The 14,144-nt window shown below is 41.0% G+C and overlaps 1 protein-coding gene across 2 annotated transcripts in view; it reads left to right on the forward strand.

The window, feature by feature from the left end:
- Positions 1 to 14,144, forward strand: part of LOC111248636 (protein Smaug homolog 1-like) — a 32,257-nt gene that overhangs the window by 11,858 nt on the left and 6,255 nt on the right. The window contains exon 2 of one of the 2 annotated variants that reach the window (XM_086988390.1): positions 3,966 to 5,317. The exons of the other annotated variant lie outside the window; for it this stretch is intronic. The gene's annotated coding sequence lies outside the window, so the exon portion shown is untranslated. Of the gene's footprint in view, positions 1 to 3,965; positions 5,318 to 14,144 lie in introns of those variants that run through there. 2 annotated transcript variants of the gene reach the window in all.

The raw sequence follows: 14,144 nt of genomic DNA on the forward strand, positions 1-14,144 counted from the left end.
ACATTTGTTTGAGGGCACAAGCGACCTTTCGCCTGAACATAGCTCAGCTATCTATTGGCTGTTGCGGGCAGTTTTTTGTCAAAAAAAAAAGAGGCTCGGATTGAACCGTACGTTTTGCCACTGTCAAGCAAGCAAGTTACTCACTCTATGAAATATCACTAAGAAAACTATAGTTTTCTTAACAGAAAACTTTGCCGTTCAAGGTATTATGCCCTGATCACTCCCTCATCACTTGAAGTTGCGCGCTTCTCACCAAAGCTTTCTAAGCAGAGAGCTTTTTCAATGTATTCAGTTGGTTTGTTCCCGTCGGATCTGTATTACCTCTCTGCCTAGCTATTGCGGCTACAATGATGAACTTTACAATGCACGATTAAGATGGATTTTATCAACATTGTGACTGACAGCTGCTTCTATGCGATACGTAGCTTTATTGACCATCGCTGCATTTGACAGTGTTTGCGTTCATCAAGTCTTTCATCGTTTGTGTTTACATGCGCACGACAGTCGGACTACACAAATCTCACTGCCATGTACCCACATATTACATAGATAGTTAGCCATGATGTTCTATGCCTAGAAATGCATGCAGATGCGCGTGTGGGCGTATGTTAGCGTTATGTAACACCTAATACACAGCTCGCAGCGCCACATTCACGTTACCAGAGTCGTCTTGCTGGTGACACTGTCCCTGTCGCTTCTACAATACGCAAATGCCCCAGACAGCGCACGTCGGCCCGACAAAGGAGTGGCGCCACCAACTGCAACAGTGTCTGTCGGTAGTGCCGACAACTTCAACGGCACCGGTTGCCTTTCGCTCTGTCCGACATTCGGCAAAATGCAATGCCAGCTATAATCACAACTTCCAAACGAACTAATAAGGATAGTTCGGTTAAGCTGCAACCGCAGCAGAAGCAAGAACGGCTGTGAGCGTCCAGCGCGTCTCCCACTTATGCCATGACGCGGCCTCGTCGCTACCGAAGCCCAATTTCGATCGCCTACGACGCCTCAATGCGTCATAACGTAACACGACTAGCGCTGTTACTACGTTAAAGCATACTTTTTTGCGTTCTGACTACTGGGCCTGACAACGCCGTGACCACTGGGGTCGCTCTTATTCCGTGGCAACATGGGCCAAGCAGCAAGTAGCGTTAGCTCTCGGCGCCGGCGGACGTGGCCACGTAAGAGTTATAAATTATATTACATAAATTATGTACATATACATATATAGGGTGACCAACAGTAGGATCTGCAAGCTTTAGGCTTGTTGTTTTATACCATTAACAATAATCAAGCAGTAAGGGTTGCATTGAACGTTGCGTCGTTTCCGTAGCGACGAAATGATGCCTAGCTTGCCGTCGAAATTTACTAATTCAGATGATGATTCATAGACGTTGATTTTATGGTTGGCGGATACGTCGAGCACGAGGACTGAATGTATGCGATTGATAATACGTAAGTGGACGCGCAATGTTCTTTTTGTTAGTTACGTAACAGTTGTGATTTGGGACAAAGAAATTTCGGCTTCGTGTTTCGGCTAAACTCATATGGATTATGAGATCATAAGTGAACTGTTTTTTACGTTTTTCTTATAGCTGCTCTCCTGTTTGGCGCGCCTCATCTGACAGTTCCATTCACCGTTTTTGATCTGTCAAGTTAATTAATGTTTCGTATCTAATTTATAATTATACGCACGTGGAACGTACAACTCATTCCTCGCATCTGTAATGGTAACTGTAAAGGTTGTCGTTCTTTTTTGTTTTTTCCTTTTGCAAATTCCGCGTTGAGTACACGGCAGTACGCAGTATTGGTAAAAATAGCTATGAAATCTTTCGTCGTTTCGGAGTTTAGTCAGACGGTTGATTGTCTGGCCATATTTTGACTGTAAATCGACGACAGTTAATTCTTCCTGTCTGTGATGCACTGGCTGATTATGTTCGCCATCTCTGAAGCAATAATATACGATGGTGACGGGTGATATGGATGATTATGCTGCTGTGAATCAATTTAGGTATCTATACGAGGACCCGTTTTGGCAATCCAGCCACTGCTTTATTGGGAGTCGCCAAGCTAGCAGGCCGTTGTTAGCCGCCGATAGCAATTGTAGCCCAAGGTAACTAAGCAGGTTACTGCGAACCAGCTTACCTTATGCCCAATCTTCACGACAACTCGGCTTATGTAGCCAAACAATGGCGTACGATTCTAAGCTGAACGGTTTCCCCTTTGGCGGTGACCGTGAAAGATGCGCAATCAAACGGCGATATTGCGCGTTGACTGGTTCAATAGCCAGTTCGTGCCGCATGGGCATACAGTGGGGTCATCTTTTGTCCTTGATAGGCGATGTGATGTCAGCGTGCGTCGGGGCGGTTTATCGAACCTTGGACAGAAAAGCGTAAGTGGGAATATTTCAATCTGATCAATGCAGTGCCCGAGTAACTGTGTCCGCAAATTTTGTTACGTAAGGAGAGAAACGTTACTGAATTCTTATTGCAGAGATGATTCGATTTCATTAAAGTGTGTTTACAAACAAGCGACCTTTCGAGCTTTTTCGACATTTTACACGTCAGAATGCTCTTACCCAAACAATAATCTATCAGCTTCCCTATTGGTCCGTATGTATATACAAAAACTGTTATCAAACAACGTTAGCTTCCCGCAATCCCCTAGCTATGCCAAACGGATTTACTTTTACTAAGTTACGCACCCCTTCCATCGCACACTTCGGATTGTTATTGGCTCTTATAACTATCGGCGTAGTAAGTTAGCAGCTAAGTGTAATTACTTCGCTTTTTTCTTTTCCGTTCCATTGTCACTACCCCATCGGTCCATCAATTAGTGGCTTCGTACTTCCACGGTTCTCATGGATTCGTCTGCCAGTGGGGACTAGCATAACGCTGCCGATGAGCTATGTCGGGTCATTATTACGCTCATGATGTAGGCGGGCACTTTTTCTTAGTTGGGTCACTCGTAGATGTTACAGTAGCTTTCCAATTGCTTTACCTGACTGTTGTTGTTGTTCGTGAGGCTACAGTCGCAACCATCGTAATGGTCAGTGATAAAAATGGCATAGTATTTTCGACTTTGTCGACTTTTGCAATGGAATCGTTTGCCTTGGCTCAAGCTTAGTTGTGAGTATTACGTTAGCGCCGGCTCGTTTCGCGATATGACGACACTGCACAAAGCATGGCCATTCCGCTTGCGTGAAAATTAGCAGCTGGCAAGTTGAATGAGCACGTGCTCTTGACGTGCGTCATGCAGGCAAACCCCTGCTAATAGATTTGGATTGGAGCCGTCAGGGGTTTTTGGCCGCGCCAAAACTTTTTAACGTCTCGGTATTCTACCAACCTCGTCCTCCTGGATTGTTGGCAATTCGGCTGACTAAACAAGCAGACAACACAAGTAACCGCTGCTGGTAGAAATAATAATTTTCGTTTTCGGATAGCTACAACACTTCGGATACTATTATTAGTACGACCCATTACTGTGCCAGGTTGCCGACGGTCATCCTATTATAGTATTATATAGTATAGATGGAGGAAAAAATATTGTCCAAAAATATATATTCAACAGAATGAAATGTGACGGGTTCATCGCAAAATATTGAGTAGTCGAAAAAATATTGACTACCTTCGAGTCAAAATCGAAGCAAATATTTTTTATATTTTGAAATAATATTACCCTAAATATGCGTTACCAAAAAACAACATCATAATCTCATGACTGAAAAACTTCTTTTGGTAACTGGGCAAAAAATTGCGACCAGTGGTTTTTTTTTTTGATCCCTTGATTGAAACCAAATCGGTCCCGATTTTTTCCGTGGATCGTTGTAATCTTGTCGATGTCCAAAGGAGCCGTTTTTTTTTTGCTCGACTTTTTCATAAATCGTGGAACACATTTAATTGATTTACACATTCATTACCTGTAATCAACCGCTATAAAAATTATTTGGTTTCGTTGTGTTTTTGTAGAGAATTTCGCATATGGATTTACGATCGGATACATTATCTTGCGTCAGTTCGTATAACACACGAACATCGGAGCTTTTTTTTTCTAGCAAATGTCCTTCAACCAGTTATTGATGATTAGGTTCGGATGGGAAGGCCGTTCAATATCTCTTCATCGGTTCTATATACGCCGGTAACGGTGGATGGTAAACAAGCCACGAACGTCCTTAAGCAGCACTTGGAACCGACATGATGGCAATGATGCCTGGAAATTTTCTACTGTAATCGAAAGTAATCTATTAGGTGGTATAGATTTAGATTATATAATACAAATAATAATAACAATAATAATAATAAAAACAAACAAAAGAACAACGAGACGAGTAGAAGCTATACATACCGACAAACAACCATTTTGCTTGGATCTTGTCATTTTATATTCTACATAAAAAGTTGGATTTTGTTAACTGTAGATAAATTTTTTTTGTTTGCATTTAGAATAGAGAGCGCCATTGTATTAACACTTGACACTAATCGAACGGGAGTTATGGAACATTTCCTTATTTTATTATTTTGTTTTAGTTATAATACATATGTAATAATAACATCTGATAAAGGTCTAGAATTAAGCGCTATGGGTTCAAGGGCCTGGGCAGCGATAGACGTTTTGCTCTAGCTAATAATTTGTGTTATAAAATCCCCCGAAATTCTCTAATAGATGCAAGAATATTGGCTATAAATCTCATTTTTGTAAACTGAATTGTGCAAATAAATTTTGCTCGTTTTCGCGCCGGAGTTAGTATGTGAGTTTCAGCTGTTTTATCCAAGTAGCTACATAGAAAATCCAGAAAATCCCCCCATCGTCGTCGAAAGATATTTACCGACCAATCTACGTTTGTCGGTCGTATTTTTTGTTTGCACCAATTGAAAACTGGTTATACGAGCTTTGCAGGTAACCCTGCCCTTGTAATTTCCCGAAATAATGACTTGTATAAAAAGACCACTTGTTTTTGGTAGCAATTTACGCGAGCCTTATTTATCAAACGAAATCGTTGGAAGAGCTTCCTCGAGCTACTGTACTTTCTTTTAACTACTATAATTGTCCTGCTGTTACGTTTTTCTCTAACTGCACAAAATGCGTATCAAAGTAACCTCCATGCGGCCAGTCGAGGTTTTGCATTATCTACAACATAATGATATAAACAGTTTGCATTACAGTAAACGCGAATATGCGACAAACGTCGGATTATACTTTCGTTGTTGGCGTTCCTTACGGCTCGCCCTCGCACGCAGCCCCAACTTTCACCGTACACATACCATTCAAAAATAAACAGACGTAATTGGTCGTAACCTTGACGCTATTTTTATCACGAGTATGCCTTGTGTTCTTTCTCAGCTAAGCTACTACGTAGCTTATTATTACTACTGGCGCGTCTGCTTCTAATGTCATGTATGGAAGCGGGCGATGACGCTTGCCTGTGTAAGCGCTGAGCGGGAAAACAGCAATAGCAATGGCTATAATGGGAACGATCCCGGGATATAGATGCGAGACGTCTGTTTAATTCGGCGACGGAGTCGCGATTCAAAGATAATGGCATCGGTACCCCGAGTGTCAATCTCTTTTGCCTGATCCGAGCTCTAAACTAGATGCAAAAATAGCTAAAAGGAAAGATGAAACGCTCAAGCGGTTCATTCAACGTTCAAGCGGCAATGGGCAGAGACACCGGGAAAGTGGTCTTTAGTCACCTATTACGAAGTTTTAATGTAAGCGATAATAATACTACGAGCGATCGTTAAGATGATTTTTAGAAAAATGTTTTTCCTTCTTATTTTTGGGAAAGAACAGGTTCTTCGGCTAAATACTGCAGACGACGACAGAACTGAGTGACGCTACATAGCTAAAACAACCGGATGGTAATAATGGTTGTATATCTAATGGTAATAAAAAACGGAAAATTTTTAAATAAGTGTGCATGCGAACGAACGATATAACACGCTACATTTGTTAGATAAACACTTCCAGTCATCTGAGTGAGTTCCGTGGCTACTGTGAGGCTGTTAAATACGCACGAGGAAACGAAAGCACATATAGGCTAGATGTGAAACACCAGATATGCAACCTGTCTGCAGTCTCCTCTGAGCATAAAAAAACAAATTCTTCTATTAAAAAACCGCATAGTGAGAAATATATATATTTCTCACTATGCGGCTTACAGGAAGATCAACACATACAGCATTTGTCAATGTGAAACATTGAAAAATATAAAATTACCGGGAGTTAGTATATATATATATATATATATATAAAGACACCTTTAGGTGCGCTTCTGTAGACTTTCTATTGTTTGCTTTGTAAAATGGGTAGCTTTACAGGATAGGAAATTATTTTGAGCGGACATTTTTGCCGCCGAGGATCGATACAAGAGCATTACCACTTATGTGTTCAAAACGCGAATACAGAGTATCAGCGGCCCTGCAGAACAGCCTCAGTTGACATTGACAGACCACTACAGACTGAAATGCTGGCTGCAAATGGCAACGATCCACTTGCTGCTTCCCCTGACCGCATTAGTAATCGACCGTATGTATAACACATTACTGAGTATTTAACAACGAGAAACACCGATTGTGATCATAGCTTCGATTCATAGACGGTAAACGTGTGAATACTCACGCGTAACACCATTGTTGGGCCATTGCATCTCAAGATACAATAGTCAGTAGTCAATATATATATAACAAACCCATCCTCTTAATTGCTCTCTATACATCTAGGTAAATCATGCAATTGTTTCTGCGAATTTCAAGAACTAGCTGAGTATAATGGAATACGTCTAGCGCGCTATGATAGCCAGATATTGGTAGCCCCAACGAAAAATAATTCAAATATCATTATTAAATGGTATAAAGTAACGCAGTTAAAAACAGCTTGGAGTTACAATAGCTCATCAGTCGCTTACTCATCTTGTCATATATAACAATATACGTATATATACATCTTTGTTTTTTAAAATATTCCACTCAGGAACCAGTTTGGCTAAAACGCTTACGCGCTTCATAAACATCAATCATCAAAATATAACTCGTTCTCTTTTTGACGATTCATTCCACATATGATTCAAGCACTTAGCGGTCGTTCGGTCATAGCGATGCGTATTTCATGGTACAGTAAAAGGGTTCACTTAATCGGACAGATCTCGCGAGGATCCGATCTAACCTATCGTCGTGTGCTTGCCTTGCATGTGTGTTAATTACAATCAGCCAAACATATGGAAGTCCACATATATTACATCTCCATAGAGGAAACGGAAAGGATAAATATTACTTCCGTTTTCGGTATGTTGTGCTGCACGCTGAGAATATCATCGTTTAACGGCCAACCATTTGGCTTAAGAAAAGTGTTCTCAGATTGAGTTGGGTCAAAGTTGTAGAATACAGAAAGTGTGTGAAGTCTACTGTGGTACGTATAGCATACGTAAACGCTGATGATTAAACGTTTTTCATGATTTACGGCTGGTGTTGCTTCAGTAAATCGGTCCTTTAGGCAGTTGGCTCCTGCCAATACGTAGCGAAATATGTCTACGACTGGACTGAACCGAGAGCACCTTACATGTCCCTAAGTATTTAATAAACAAACGCATTACTGCGCCATTACGGTGGCACGCGCTGATGGTAGAAACATTTCACCACTAGGTTTCACAGCTCCCAAATAATATCAGCTACAACTAATTCTGTATACGGTAATTAATATAACTAAGTAAGTTTGGGTTGAACGTGCCTTTAGTGGACAACTTTCACTTATGCGAAAGCTTTACATTTATTGCTAATCGGGCTATTGATAATTCGCAAAAACTAGCAGCAGCCGTCACTATGGAACGGTTTTTACGTTTAACTATCTATCGATACCTAATCCTAACGGTAAAGGCTTTCTACCTTTCGCACAAGTTACAGGTGTATATTTACCTGAGTGTATACATTTTCATTCGCTTGGAACTTCGATATGTATAAGACGTTATTAGTTGATGTAATTAACTGCCCCTCGTGTGCGATCCGGTGTAACTGCATGCAAAGGTTCCTCTCAACAACCTTTGGGTGGGGTTTTTCCTTTTGTCGCTTGAAACATCGTCGAAATGAAATTCACCCTCCCGTTAGCTTTCAACGAAAGTGTCTACAGTCAATCGACAGTCTTAATTTTTGTCAAACAAAATCCGTTATTGACTTCTGTTGACTGGCCTGAAATGTCCATGGAAGCGGTTTGAGAAGACTGATGCATGATATCAAAAATAACGAAGTGCTACCTAAGTATTATTTCTCCATATTAAAGATTAATAGGCGACGTGGTATTCTTTCGGATTCATGGACTGAGGATGGTACCCGATGGCTACCGTATAGTTCAGAGGTGTTCCATTTGAATCAGCTATACTGACGATGAACATCGAATATGGTGAACACACAAAGCAGACATTATGGGATCAGCTTGTTTTTAGCTCGCTCACAGACTGGCCGTATTTAAGGGGCGGGGCGGTGCCTTTGTAGAGACAGTTCTGCGAGCAGCAACTACAAACGTGGCGGCTGTTTGTCGTTTGTCAGTCGACCTTTGCCCGATTAAATTGTGTGTTTCGACATGAGCCAGATACAGACAGACAAACAACTAAAGGGACTTATAGCAACGCGATAAGGGGGTAGTTCAGTGCAGGGGGCTGATTCAGCTATCAATAAACCTACTACCATCAGGCAAAAATGCTGCGAGAAGTGCCGCTGTTGCTGTTGTGACGGCTGGTTAACGGCATCAATATTGTTGTAGTTAGCCGCCTAGTACGGTAAACATAGTTTGTTTTTTTTTTTAATAAAAAACAAACAAATTAAAAAGATAAAGGTTATAATATTATTAGACGATATGGAAGGGTGTTTTTTTGTTATTTTATTCCAGGCATTTTGTTATCGTATCATTTTACATACAATGTATTGTATTATATTATACTGATTAATAGTTATTGCGGACTGTAGTTGAAACTAGAAAAAAAAAAGTAGAGAAAGAATGTTACGAAATACGACCGCTGTTCTAAATAACTGAGAAGGTAAGACGCTGTTAGCTACGGAGTTTCACATTGAGTACCGTGATACAGACTTCAATTGAACATATGTAGATGCTATTTATATTACATAGGTTATTTCGTGTGATTTGTATTTGCATGCTGAAACTTTTCTGCTTATTGTACCGCGTGAACTTGGTTGGCGACCGTGTGAAGTTCACCCGTCAGGTCGGCCGGCATTGTAAAGATAATGATTTGGTCGTGGCTGGAAGTTAGAATAAATTACAATTTTGATATACAAGACTACGTGGGAGTAAGCGTGCAACATGCCGGATACGTGATATCAGCGTGGGACTTCAGGGGTGGCCCCCCTGGTTATCTGAGCATGGTTATGTTCACAAAATCAACCGTCGTTTCACATAATAGCGCAATCGCACTTACGGGTTTTCTTAATGACTTTTGTGGAAAATTAGTTTTAAGCGCAAAAAATACAGGAAACAACGCTCTTGAAGGACGGATCCTTGTATACGCGCAGAACGCAAATTGAAATAAGGGTCTTCCTTATCCTCTGCTATTTAATGGCAAGCGTCACATAGAATGACAAGTTTGTCATTTCTTCACCTGCTTATACATTTCGTGCTAAGGAGGACTTCATACTAGCCATGCTTTAATGAGGCAATTCCCTAACTTCTACTATCTTCTGTGCTTGATTAGATAACGCTTACATGTATGTAATTTACACTTTGGAAATTGCGCCGAACGAATTGTTTATCCTTGCCCCGTACCGTCTTGCCACCCCAGTAGCTTAAACACGCATATTTACAAAATGTTTATTGCGACTGCAATGTCATATAACATAGCTTATTCAGCGCGTATTACGTGACAGTCACATGAGGATTGTCAAATAGGATTATTTGAGCGACAACGCATGATGAAGACGATCGATTCCTAAAAACATCTACTGATTTTTCGATTGGCTGTTTGTGCATCCAAATAAATCGTGTGGATTGTTTTTCGTGTTACTGTCTTTGTTGCTAACGCTACTACCGCAGCTCTTGAGTCGTTCAGGATGGCAACTGCTCTTTACAGCGTGGATTAATCAAGTCTTGCGCTATCGAGGTTTGTCTTCTGACGCTGTCGGATCAATCTTTTCCCCGCCCCCTCAGTAGTTTTCTATACCGTTTGCCAGTAATAGGTGGGCGCTGTTTCTCGGTGATGGACACGTCATGTTTCGCAATGATTTGTATTGTTTTTTTTTGAAATTTTTCGTTTTGTTTTACGCTTCGTTTTTTCACTCATTTTTTTTCGCGTCCATTTCCCGTGCCGTTTGTGCCAGTAAAAGGCTTAAGACGTACAAAACGGCAAGACCCATATGCTGTATTGCTATCCATATTATTAGCGTTTAATACGCGTTATAACATCAATGCGGCAGCACAATTAATTGGGCGTAAAGTTGACTAATTTAATCGAAAGTTCGGGACGATTTCTATTAGTGTGACAGTAATTTATCGCATTACACAGTAGACAAGGCAAAGTAGTAGCAGTAGTAAATGGAACAAACTTTATTTCAGCATCTGACAGACGGACCATGTCCAATATCATTGCGTTTGTCGATCAGCAGTGGCTGTACAGAAGCTCCTCTTTTGATTTCCTTATTTATCCTTTGACAAGTTTGTTTTCACTTGACAACATACAATATTCACAGTGAGCAAAAACAGCCAACTAAAACCCTCAACAGCATTTTATCCATATAAAAAATAATAAATTTTTACTTAGCTAGCTCAGTCTATTAATCTTGTGGGCTCGAGTATCGTTTCCAGGGGTATGCCCTCGTTCGTGAACAATCTGCTAATATCTATCGATGGACGGTAAAAATGCCGACTATAGTTTGTATCTATCGTCTCTTTGTTACGTTTTGCTTGCTCGATTCGTTAGTGCAGCTGTTGTGGTTTGTTGGGTACGATGCTGTAATGATTTTGCGTATTTCTGAGCAGTCCAACGCTTCCTACCGAGCATTACGCGTGGACCGGCGTCAGGTAGCAAAAACCGAGTCGTGTCTCGCCGGCTGCAGTGACGACTCGGTGGCTCACGTGCCTTCAATTCTGGTGTTGCTCTTCCTATGTTGATTACGGCTAGTTCTCACATTCATTATCCTGATCATTATTGTTAGCTAATACTCTACAAGCGGGCTCATTAATTAACCGTAGAGAAGTGTATTCTTAAGGTAATGTTGGTAAAAAAGCGGCGCCAGGGCTTGTCGTCAAAATGTCAGCTGAGGGTTAGCCACGAAAGAACTGTCACGGTATAATGATGTGGTAGGTGGTTAGCACCGGACGACTGATCTAAACGGTTATTACTGATAGTAATTATCGTGCTAAACTGATAAGAGCAGAGCGTTTGTAACATGAGAATAAAGCTTTCAAGTACGTCTAGGTGGCGGGTTTGTGTGAAGTCCCGTTTTCTTCTATATATTTAAATTTTTGGTCTCAAAAGTGCTATTTATCCATAAGGAAATCAGCTTAGACGTTGGTGATCCTACGTTGTATTTTCCGTTGTCGACAATTATAGCGAGCCTTCCAATGTAGCTTGCTAAAAAACGCCTAAAGAGGTAGCTATACAATCTAAGAGTAATATAACAATTATCTGGCTAGAAAAACGTGCGTCCGCAATCTACAGGTCAAAAAATATAAATTATAAGAATACCTAGGGCGGGCTAAGTTCTACCTAAGAGCCAAAGATACGTATGCATTAGAATTGTGATAAACTGGACTTCTAGAGCTTAAGTAGAATGCTATGACGTCTGGTTACACTATGCGTAAGTTTCAAACGTAGTTGCATAGAACTTACAAGCACATCAACTAAATACCTAGAGTCCCATAGAATTCCTGGAGAGAGCCGTAGGTTCGGCGGTGATTAACGTCATGCTAAACATCCGGTTTCATGGATATATGCACTCATAAGTGCCTATCGAGTGTCAATTCCTCCTGAGAATACGGAAGAACGAAAATTTGCCACAGGGCTTTCGCCCTCTCTCTCTCCCTCTATTCATATATTAACTGGTATCGATGATGATTACCACTTATATTATCTATGAAAGTCGATAGATTTTATCGACGGATTGCGCTTCCGTTGTCAATAACTTAGCAAAGGCTTTCTACATATTAAAACGGTTTTTTTGGACAGCCACTCCGATTTGATGGAGCGATTTTTTCGTCATCGTGGGGTATGTTTGTATGTCTTGGCTGATCACATTGAGTTGTCCTATGTCCGCTGCAAGTGTTCTCTGCGAGAGGGTAAGAGGCTGCTGTTTTCACAGATTGACCGTCAGACACATCAAACTACATGAGTGTTTATATATCCGCAACAGGCAGCATTTAAACATCTTGGTTTGTAAACCTAGTTTGTACAGATGTGATTAATGAGTCTATAACGCTTGCTCGATTGTCATCATGCGACGATTCTATGGCTCAGGCAGGCAAACTGGAGTTTCCTAATTGAAACATGTAATTTATATGCTACGATGCCATTGAGAAAAACAAGCTTACACCATTAGTTGTTCGTATTTCAACTAGTTGTAATATCGATATATTCAAGCATTAATCAAGCAAATAAAGGTAATAACGATTACAATGGGACCACTGTATACTTGCGACAAAGCCAGTAGTATCCTCTGGTCTTTATACCTTGTCGCCGTAATTGGTCGCCGTTCCCAACCACTGCGCAGCATAAACAGAATAAAAAGTAAAGTATGTGGCTTCTATTAAAAGCTTCCAGTAGCTTTGAAATCTAGAATTGTCACTCAGGCAATTTCTGACCCGCCCAATGAATTCGCCGTATTCAGGAATCTGTTTTATCTATCGTATAATTATAGATAGATTATTTCAGATATATTCCTTCTACCTATGCCCGAGTGGTACCCGAAAGCAGCAGAGCTCAAGATGGTCCATAGGCTGCTTCAGTCTGGGAAAGGGCAACGTTCAGCAGCAAAACGATTAAAAAAGCTGGAATTAGCTCGAAGTGGCATTTTGAACAGATATTTTCATGAAGGGTTATCCGTGAACCTTGTAATTCTGCCTCCATGACATTTATACAATCACCGTACGCGAAACTACTTTTAAGATGTCCATTAGATGAACTGCGACTAACCTACTGTACACATTCTGCAAAAAAGAAGACATCGGTCTGCTGGGCAAAAAACATCGAAAATCGCGTTGCGTGTCGCTTACACATGTATATCCTCGAATAGTCCTTTTATTTGAAACAACTACTGAGTTCGTTTTATTAGAATCAGTAAAAAGTTCGTCTTTTCATTGTCTTTTACCCTAGTCGACCCCCTGGATTGTGTTGCTTCGCGTGGCACTTGCTTCATCTATTCGAACAATGCTTGCTAACCAATTATGGCACGACCGTAAATGAGCAAAAGTGCAGCCAATAGCAGCTATACGCACGCGGCTCCCTCCGTACGATCCGATGTTACAGAACAGCGTTATTTCGGCGTCACCGCCATGTTACCGTTAACCTTGACACGATTTGCAATAAATGGCTAGACTGGCGGACAGACAGGCTCACACAGGACGGCAGCACACGTCACCGCAATAATGGAGTCGACTGAGTAGTTGTAATAGCAGAATAACTAAAACGTTTGGCGTGGGCCACCATCGGCGTTGTTACAATCATAGGACAGCTAACTTGCCTGGCGCTGATGTGCCTGTTGTCGTATTGGTAGCGCCACAATGAATCGGTGTTGTTAACGCCGGCCATATCTGGAATGGACGCGTCAAGGTATTGGGAGATTTAGATGCAATGACTATTCTGTCATTGTTGAATACGTTGTGTGATCATAGGGAGATTGGGGTCATTATGTTAATTGACTATATAAATGTACGCATAAAATCAAGCCTTCTAAAAGAGGACAAAAGAAAGGAAGGATTCAATACAATGAAGACGATCTCTAATGGCCTGCATTGGCCTTCTTCTGCCTAGGAAGTGTGGCGAAGATTGGTAGAGGACGACTAGACGAGGTATGCAGAAATGATGTGAACTTCACCCCTACACACTTCGTCCTATCATCGATCTTTGCTCAGATGAGGTTGAACACTATATATGAACGATTTCCGGAAAACATTAGTGAAAATGTCATCTTTGTAACAATAGAAGAAAAACATATATA

Source organism: Varroa destructor, unplaced genomic scaffold (genome assembly GCF_002443255.2).
Source record: "Varroa destructor unplaced genomic scaffold, Vdes_3.0 BEIS01000004.1, whole genome shotgun sequence".
Classification (NCBI taxonomy): domain Eukaryota; kingdom Metazoa; phylum Arthropoda; class Arachnida; order Mesostigmata; family Varroidae; genus Varroa; species Varroa destructor.